A 9,862-nucleotide genomic window follows, 5' to 3' on the forward strand; every position below is an offset into this window, starting at 1 on the left:
TTGTTTTATGTGAGAACACTGTTGCTATCTTCAGACACACCAGAAGATGGCATATGATCCCAATTACAGATCCCATTATAGATGGTTGTGAGCCACTTTGTGGTTGCCAGGAATTGAACTGAGGACCTCTGGAAGAGCAATCAGTGCTGTAACCCACCGAGCCATCTTGGTGGGTGGGTTTTTAAATTCATGTGGCTGTCTTGTCCAAGTCAACCGTCTGCTGAATCCATTCTCCAGGTATCTGGCTGTTCTTATCTAGGAGAATGCTGAAGAAAGTATCTTTCAAGTCCAAGACTGTATAAATTTGTCTGTCAGGTGGTAAGGATCTCAAGAGTGTAAATGGGTTTGGAACTGTTGGGTAGATATCTTTCACCCTTTTGTTTACCTCTCTTAGGTCTTGCACTAACCTATAATTTTGTCCTCTAGGTTTTTTAGTTAGCAGCAGAAGTGTGTTCCAGGGAGAATGACAGGGAATAAGGATTCCATGATTGTGAAGGCTAATAATGTGGAGCCTGAAACCATGGAGGACCTCACTAAGATAGGGCTTAGTAGTAGCTTTCAGAACTACCAAAACAGGAGGCAAGTGAGAAGTCAGACCTGGAGGATTATTTTCAGCCTATATCTGAGTTATCAGGTTTATGTGTTCTTTTAGGAAGGGCAATAGGAGACTGTTATTCCCACAGCAGCTATGAGAGGTATGATTTGAACTGACCTCTTGTTGTGTTGGTAAGGTATTGAGTGTACAACTGGGATTGGTAGAGGCTCTTCTCTGTGGATTACTCCAAATTCAGGGAAAAAGAACACCAACATACAAACTCCTGATCATCTGGTGGGTAGATGATGATATACCAAAGAGAACCAAAGAGAATTGACATATTTTGGACTGTAGGGAACTGTGGCAGAGATGAGGTATCAAGGGTTATGGTTCTGTAGCAGTCTAGAGAGCTTAGTATTCCTACAGAATGCCTTAAAACAGTCTGTCATGCCAAAAAAAAGATATAGAGAAAAGGTATGGGGTCCTGGCAACACCAGAGTTGGAGCAGCTGATGAAAGGTGAAGCAGGATTACTTGACAGGGTCACTGGAGAAGCAGTAAGTGGCAATTGTGAGTAAATTCCAGGGGGTATACATAGCCAGCAATCTTTAAAGTGGCCAGGTTGGGTGACATTAAGGAGTTGGCAGGTTCAGGTCAGGGTCTGAAAGAAAAGATGAAATGACAAGTTAGTACCATTTATGAGGGGAGATGTCAAGGACGTAAGGACCTTGGAGAAATGTTTAATTACTTCTCCTTTTGTTAGATTTCTAGAGGTTGGACAATTGAGACATATTTTTAATTGGGGGCCCAGATTGGTTTTTACAGTAGAGTTTATCAACAACACCTGTCTCCCACCTGGGATTCCATGGGTCTTGTATATAAAAGAAGAGGGTCTTGCATTGTTGATAGAAGAAGTGATTGGTCCATGATATTAACATATATATCTGTCAGGATGACAGCCTCCATATTTGTCTGGCCATTTTTTTTTACAATCATTTTTTTTTTGGGGGGGGGGTCTGGTCAAAGAGGAAGTAGACAAAGAAGTCATAATATTTGGATGGAATGGTGGGTATAGGGATGATAGCAATTTGGATTGGCTCCTGGTCTCTGACTGTGGAGCAGTTTCCTGACCCTATTTAGAAAGACTATTTGTTATCAGCAAGGGTTTCTCAAGCCTTGAATCTCCAGACATAAGGGCTACCCTGGACGGAAATAAATAGCAGAGGGAGGATGGGAAATCTGTCTCTAATCCAGTGGGGTTGAGTGCAGCTGCCAGAGTGGAGTCTCATTTTTCTGGGATTGGGGACAAAGTGGGTGGTCCTGACATCCTCTTAAGAGAGCAGGGTCCTGTTGGGGTTGATGTGTAAGAAGAAGAGTCATTTTAAGGTGGAGGGGTGAAAGGTTTGAGGTGAGACAAGTGGACCCAGTGAGAGAGACCCTCAAGTTTAGCAGCTATGGGAGTCGTGAGAATTACCTTGAAATGGCCCTGCCATTTAGGAGACAGAGGTGAGGGCCAATGGTCTGGAGGGGAGAGAAGAACCTGATCTCCAATGTTGACAGGGAGTGGGCAGGGATCAGTGTGCAGCTGTAGTAGACAGTGGTCAGCAAAGTTTCATAGGAAAGAGAGGAGATAACACAGTAATGGGGTAAGTAGGTGATCAGGGGTTGGGGAGCATTTAAGTGAAAGACCAGAAGTTAGGACCAGATGTTCATACGTGAGTTTGAAAGGTGAGATGAAGAGGTCAGTTGATCAGAGAGCTTGTAGCCTAAAAGGAGCCAGGGTAGGAGTTTTACCCAATCGAGGTGAAGTTCCTGTGACAGTTTGACAAGAGTGGTTTTTAGGGAACAGTTAAGTCTTTTTTAAAATCTTTCCTGAACACTGGGGGTCATAGGGAACATGAAAATTCCAGGGGATGTTGAGGGCTTTAGATAGAGTTTAGGAAACTTGGGAGGTGAATTTGGGACCATTGTCTGACTAGGGGGAAGGCTGGGACTCCAAATTGGGAATGTTATTTCAAAGGAGGAGATGAGAGACTGTCTGAGCCCTTTTGTTGTTGGGGAATGCTTCCACCTACTCTGAGGTGTCCACAAAGACTAGGAGGTGCTTGGCATGTTTGGCAGTAGATGTGTGGGCAAAGTCACGTTGCCAGTTGGTTCCCTCTAGCCTGCTAGGTAGGAAAAGGGGTGCTACGATACCTGAGTTGAATTCTGACATCTGACAGATTTTGTATGAGGCAGTGATAGATTTTAAGAAATGTAAGTCCTTGGGAGTAGGCTATAGATGTTCTTTTTTTTTTTTTTTTTTTTTTTTTTTTTTTTTTTTTAACAAAATAAGACAGTGCTTAGCTGGCAAGATCGGACAGAGTTTGATGAGTGTCAGAGGGGATATGGGTTGTAATGTAAGAATGTCCTGTGGTTGGTAAGACAAGTCTAGGCCCCTAAGGGCCACAGCTCTATCTGCCTTTCAAGCTTGGTTGTTTCCCTTGGAGACAATAGAATCATCCATCTGGTGGGGCCTGCAGTAGACAATTCCAATAGCTGTGGGGAGATGGGAGGCTTTTCACATAATTTGTTTGCATTAGTTACTGATCCTCCTTTTTGTCATAAGTAACCCAAGCTCCTTCCAGATAGCAGTGTGGGATAGGAGGATATGGAAAGCATATATGGGATAGAGTCTATATAGAAGTTTAGGGATTGTCCCTGTGCCAGTTGAAAGGCAAGGGTAAGAGCTATTAGTTCAAATAGCTGTTGATTGGTGGTATGGGCAGGGAAGGCCTATGCCTTAACCACCTCTGTTTCTCACACTCTAGCATAGCCAGCTCTTCTGGCCCCTTCATGTAAAAAGGAGCTGCCATCTGTATACCAGGTACAGATGGCCTGAGGCAATTTGTGAGTGAACTATTCCTCTATGTATGAAGGAATAGTTCCTCTAAGATTTCGATGCAGGAGTGAGACAGGAAGTGGTTATTATTGGTCTAGGAAGAAGATTGGAAATATTAAGAGGCAGGCATGATTGGAAAGTCAGTGTAGAGTCTTCTATTAGTGCTACCTGAAGGGAAAGAACTCTGGAGGTAGGTAGAGTCTATAAGTCTTTGTAAGTCAGGATCTGTGACAGGTTATGAGAGGAAGGTTATAGGCAACCCAAAGGTTAGTTGTTTTGACTCTAGAATAAGGAGCTCAGCATCTGTTAAGGTATGAAATACACAGTGCTCATACTTGGATAGTTAGATCTAGTTTTTGTGACAGGTATGCTACACAAAAGAGGGTCCCTGTTGTTGACCTAGGACTCCAGTGGCAAATGCCTCTCTATTTTGGTTATGTAGAGGGAAAAAGGACGAGTCAAGTCAGGGAGGTGTAAGGGTGGGTCTTGAAGAAGAGCCTGTTGGATCCTTTGTAAAGGTTTGGGAACAGGTTTGAGAAGAGGTTTATGGATGGGGTCTAATGCTGCTTCATATAAGGGGTGGGAAAGGGGGGGGAAAGGAAGGAACCAGGAATGTAAAAAACTAGCTATTCCTAGGAATGATAAAATCTCTTCCTCTGTAGATGAATTGTTTGAGACGGAAGTTTTTTTTTTTTTTTTTTTTTTTTTTTTTTTTTTTTTTTTAATCTAAGGTAATGGCCTTGTAGATTGTGATAATATTTAGTCCCAAATAGGTGACCTGAGGAGTGGATAGTTGGACTTTAGAAAGTGAGACTCTCTAGATTCAACTGGACAGGAAATTAAGAAGAGCTGAGGCATTAGCTTGGCTAATTTTTAGAGAGGGGCCACAGAGAAGAATGTCATCTACATAATGGATAATGTTAGATTTAGGGAAAGGCAGAGAAAGTAAATCAGAAGCCAGGGCCTGGCCAAATAGGTGTGGGCTGTCCTTTAATCCCTGAGGTAAAACCATCCAGGTAAGTTGGGTAGAAAAGTGGGTGTGCAATTCATTCCAGATAAAGGCAAAGATATTCTGTGCTGGGCATCTATGGGGATAGAGAAGAACACATCTTTGATATCTAGGACCAAGAAATGAGAAGTTTCCGAGGGGATAGTGGAAAGAAGTGTGTAAGGATTAGCCTCCCCAGGATGGAGAGGAACCACTACAGAATTGTGGAGCCTGAGACTTTGAGCCAGGCAGTAGCTTCCATTAGGTTTCCTAACCTCTAGTATAGGGATGTTAAGAGGGGAAGAGGTAGAATGGAAGAATTTTTTCCTTAAGAGGTCACAGATGGTAGGCTTAGGTCCCCAGAAGCTCTGGAAAGAAAGAAGGTAGTGAACTTGGGTGATGTACCTGGTACAGCCTTGTAATTGGATGACAACTGGAGAATGGTGTTTAGTAACATAGAGGTTCTGGATGTCCCAGACTCGGGGGTCTACCTGAGAGGCTAGGAAAGGAAATGACAAGTTAGAGTTAGTAGGTTAGGTGGCTAGGAGGAGGAGAGGGGCTGCTAGTGAGTTTGCATTTAAGAGAATGGGGGAGAGGAGCAAAAGAAATAGAGGCTCCCACTTTAGCTAGAAGACCCCTTTCCAATAAGGAGGCAGGACACACTGGCACTACCAAAAAGGAATGGGTGACAGAAACACCCGTAAAATGCAACTAAGTGGTGGGGTCTTATGAGGTTGGTAAGGCAATAGGGAAATGAGAAGAAGTGTGTCCCCAAAACTCTGTCATGACCAAGTAAGTGGCCCAGTTGTCCAAGAGGAAGGAGATAGGCTGTCAGATAGCATAATGACCACACTGGACTCCATGGTGGTTATGGAAGTGGTCGGGTTAAGGGAGCTCAGGCACCTTCAGTCGTCCATGGCCAAACCTAGGAGATTGGCTGAAGCGTGATCTGGGAGTGATGTTATTCTGTCTTGAGTGGCATGAGGGCAATCAACAACCCAATGTCCCTTTTGATGAATGGCCTTGGGGGCTTGTGAGTGTTAGGGCAGGCCCTTGCCCAGTGACCCTTTGACCACATTTGAAATAGGGGCCTGGTTATCTCCTGAGTCTTAGAAGGTCAGAACGTCTGGGTAGTGGCTGGAACTGGTTGTACAGCTTTTGCCAGCCTTGTCTGTGGGCCTTTCAATCTCTCTCATGGTACACTTTAAAGGCCAGCACCAAGACTTCTGGCTGTGGAGTTAGGGGGTCCCCTCTCCAAGTGTCTAAGTTTGGCCTTAATGTCAGGGTAGCTTTGGGAAAGAGGTAGGTCATCAGAAGTTGTTTATCTTGTTGGTCCTCAGGGTGTAAATTAGTATATTTTAACAGGGCCTTTGTAGGGTGGGTTTTCTTCTTTATCCTGGGTGACCTCTTGGAGTTTTTAAAAATTTACTGGTTTTAGGGAAGCCTTACAGAGACCAGCCAGGAGGCAGATTATGAATTGGTCTGTTGCTGAAATACCACCTGGGGTATCATAATTTAATTGAGGATCATGGTCAGGCACCGCATCAGGCATCAGTTTGATGAACTTAGTCTGCATGCACTTTAGCCTGTTCCCAAACTTGCCTGTGCTCCTCGGGGAGTAAATTATTACTGGGAATCATATGGACATCATGGAAAGTCAAACTATAAGATTGAGTGACATATATTGAAATCCTTTAATAAAGACAGAGGAGTTAGAGGTATAAGATCCTAGTCTATTTTCTATTTGAGAAAGTTCATTTAGCGAGAAGGGAATATGCACTCTAATCAGACCAGGAAGTATTGAAGCTGGGTTAGGCTGAGTAGGGGAGGAAGTGGGTACCAGTTTAGGATGGTTAAGAGTGACCTGTAGCTAGCAAAGGAGGGGAGAGGTCTGGAGAAGCTAAGCAAGGAGGCTCTGAAGAGGTCTGGTGAGAAGAAGCTGAGGAGGCTTGGGAAGCAGAAAAGATTGTAGGAGCAGGTCAGGGATGCTAAGTGGGAGGTTTGTTAGCTGGACCAAGAGTAGTAGAAATTTCTTCTGATTGAGATTTCATAGCTAATAGGAGTTGAGTTGGAGAACAGGAGGAGCAAAGAGAAGGTTTGGAGTGAAGATGAGAAAAAGTCTGGACATAGAGAACCTCCTCCCATTTTCCTGATTGCTGGTAATAATTATAAAGATCCTTTAAAATTGTAGGATCAAAAGTGCCATTAGGCAGCCACTTGGAGTCATTACTCAATGAAAACTGGGGCCAGACCTGATTGCAAAGGCAGATAAGTTTGGAGGCCTTTAAGTTAGATGCTAGTTTTAGAGGTTTGAGGTTTTTCCAGGAGACATCTCAGTTAGGAGCCTGGATATAACAGTCGAAGATGAGACATCCATTGGGTGAATAGAAGCTAGTGTTTTGACCATTTTGTCATCCCAAAGACAAATGCAGTAGCTAGCAATGACAGAAGGGCCAGATCACCAGGTCATCATGAGCTAAACTGAGAAAAGGGTTCACGCAGGCCTGGATTTTTGCTGCATCGAGAAAGGAACTGTCTCAGGGAAGAGAGAAAAATCTCACCCAAGGGAAAGCGTCCTAGAACCAGGAGTCAGAGAGAAGACTAGTCATGAAGGCCATGGGTAACTCCACCACTGGGACCACCAGAGGGTAGCCAGCCCTCCCTTGGGGCCAGAGGACCTGTATGCTGAAAACGGTGGGAAGCTTACCAAATCACTGGTGTTTGGATGGAGAGAAACAATCTGATGACCGGAAAGTGTGTAACAGGTAGACTTGTCGGGCCGATGTTAAGTCCTGTGGGTTTAACCCATGTGGCAGCAACCACTCAATGTGGTGGCGGGTTCCACACCCCTCTGGACCTACAGTGTGGGACTGCAAACACAGAGTCTTATGGTACCAATATTAGAAATAGGCAGTATGGTCCCTAACAAATCACACCATGCAAAAAGTATCACATGGAAGGTTTATTGGGATGGGGCAGGGGGCTGGGGTCAGAGGCAGCCTCTGGGAGAGGGCAGAGGGGAAGAGAGAGGGGGCAGGGGGGACAAGTCTTTTATTCAGGCCACGGCACATGCAAAGGGGCATGCGGTGCGGGGCCACAGCGCATGTGCGAAGGAACTGATGAAGGACACCTAGAGATGACATGTCTCGTCACTGGGTCCCTGAAAGCTGGCTGTAAAGATGCCAGATTGTTGTAAAGTTGCTTCTAGCTGACCACAGATGTGCCTGATGCTAACATTAACAGCAACTCTCTATGCAGCTGAGGCTAGCCTTGAACTCCAGATCCTATCACCTCCACTTCCCCAGTACTGGGATTAAAGCGTGCATCACTATGTTCTACAAGGAAGGAATCTGAGGTGTGACATAGAATATTCACCAGAAGTTAACAGCAACTCCTGTGAAAGCCATGGAGCTCTCAGATTATTTATAGAAACATCAGTTATGAGGAAGAAATGCTTACCGCAATCCTCATTACCCAACATTATTTTAAAGCTCAGTTGCACTGAGACAAGGGATGTGAATGACAGGTTTACATATTGACAAGAATCTGAAAGACAAAAAATTCTGGATGTGGTGGTCATCCCAACACTCAGGAAGCTGAGGCAGGAGGATCAAGACTTTAAGATTAGGTTAGGGCTGGCAAGATGGCTCAGCAGGTAAGAGCACTGACTGCTCTTCCGAAGGTACTGAGTTCAAATCCCAGCAACCACATGGTGGCTCACAACCACCCGTAATGAGATCTGTCACCCTCCTGGTATGTCTGAAGTCAGCTACAGTGTACTTATGTATAATAATAAATAAATCTTAAAAACAAAAAAAGATTAGGTTAGATTACCGAGTGGCAGACCATCTCAAATAAAATAGAGATTAAAAAAAATCCACCTAGTGAAACAGAAATAAAATAAAATAAATATGCAAGGTATTCAAGGATCGTAGTAAACATTAAGCTGGGAATAAAACAAATGGTAACTAGGAGAAGCAGGCAAAGCTCAGAGTCTTATGTGCATGCATGTGTATGTGCATGTGTGCATGTGTGTGTGCATGTGTGCATGCATGTGAATGTGTGTGTGTAAGTGTACGTGTGTGTGTGTGTGTGTGCATGTGTGCATGCATGAAAGCCGTTGTATAAGTGTATGTTGTGTACGTGTATGTGTGTGTGTAAGTGTAAGTGTACGTGTATGTGTGTGTGTGTGTGCATGTGTGCATGCAAGAAAGCCGTTGTGGCAGCTGTTAGATGGGGAACTGGACAGAGAATGAAGGTGGAATTCTCCAAGAACAAGAGGCCACTGTAAGGCTTTCAAGTACATGCATGCCTTTAAAATCTGATTTACGTTTGCTGTGTGTGTGTGTGTGTGTGTGTGTGCGTGTGTGTGTATGGGGGGTTATGTGTGTGTGTTAGAGAGAGAGAAAAAATAGAGAGACAGAGACCGAGACAGACAGAGAGACAGAGAGGAGACATGTAACTCAAAGCTTTATGCATACTAAAGACACCCTTTAACTCTAAAGAAAACCAACTGGTTTTGAGTTATACTTTAAGAACTACATGTTTTGGGGGCTGGATGGCTCAGTGGTTAAGAGCACTGTCTGCACTTCAAGAGGTCCTGAGTTCAATTCCCAGCAACCACATGGTAGCTCACAACCATCTGTAATGAGATCTGATGCTCTCTTCTGGTGTGTCTGAAGACAGTGACAGTATACTCACATACTTAAAATAAATAAATCTTAAAAAAAAAAGAAAGAACTGCCGGATGGTGGTGGCACATGCCTTTAATCTCAGCAGTTGGGGGGCAGAGTCAGGCAGATTTCTGAGTTCAAGGCCAGCCTGGTCTACAGAGTGAGTTTCAGGACAGCCAGGGCTACACAGTAAAACCCTGTCTCAAAACAAAACAAAACAACAACAACAACAACAAAAAAGAACTACACATTTTTATTTGTTTGTTTTTTGAGACAGGGTTTCTCTGTGTAGCCCTAGCTATCCTGAAATTCTGTAAACTAGGCTTGCCTAGAGCTCAAAGAGATTCTCCAATCTCTGTCTCCTCAGTGCTGGGATTAAAGGCTTATACCTCTAGCACCCTGGCAAGAACTTCTCTTTTGTCTGCTTGACAAGGGGAAGGAAACAGAGCTGTGAAAGACCAGTTAAAAAGCTAAGGCTATAGCCCAGCCAGATAAGGCTTAAAGAACCCATTGGCATTGAAAGTGAATGGTTGGGGCTGGAGAGATGCTCAATCCTTAAGACCAGCTCTGATCCTCTGTAAGAGCAGAGCATGCTCTTGACAGCTGACCCATTATGGAAACTCCAGCCTTCTCTTTTAATTAGGGGAATTTAATCCACCTCTAGTAAATGTAATCTGTGGTGGGCTTTGGTTTACTTTACAGTACTGGGGACTTGCAGAGTAAACTACCCACTCAGGTATACCTGTTTCAAAATATACCCTCCCTCCCTCCCTCCCTCCCTCCCTC

The 9,862-nt window shown here is 44.2% G+C and overlaps 1 long non-coding RNA gene across 1 annotated transcript in view; it reads right to left on the reverse strand.

Annotated features, from left to right (window-relative positions):
- Nucleotides 1–837: 837 nt before the first annotated feature.
- Nucleotides 838–9,862, reverse strand: part of LOC116086333 — a 30,964-nt gene continuing 21,939 nt past the window's right edge. The window contains exons 3-4 of the long non-coding RNA XR_004116873.1: nucleotides 7,111–7,273; nucleotides 838–1,195 (exon numbers count right to left, since the gene is read on the reverse strand). This is a non-coding gene — a long non-coding RNA (uncharacterized LOC116086333). The remainder of the gene's footprint in view (nucleotides 1,196–7,110; nucleotides 7,274–9,862) is intronic.

The sequence above is a fragment of the Mastomys coucha genome, unplaced genomic scaffold (assembly GCF_008632895.1).
Source record: "Mastomys coucha isolate ucsf_1 unplaced genomic scaffold, UCSF_Mcou_1 pScaffold12, whole genome shotgun sequence".
Taxonomy (NCBI): Eukaryota; Metazoa; Chordata; class Mammalia; order Rodentia; family Muridae; genus Mastomys; species Mastomys coucha.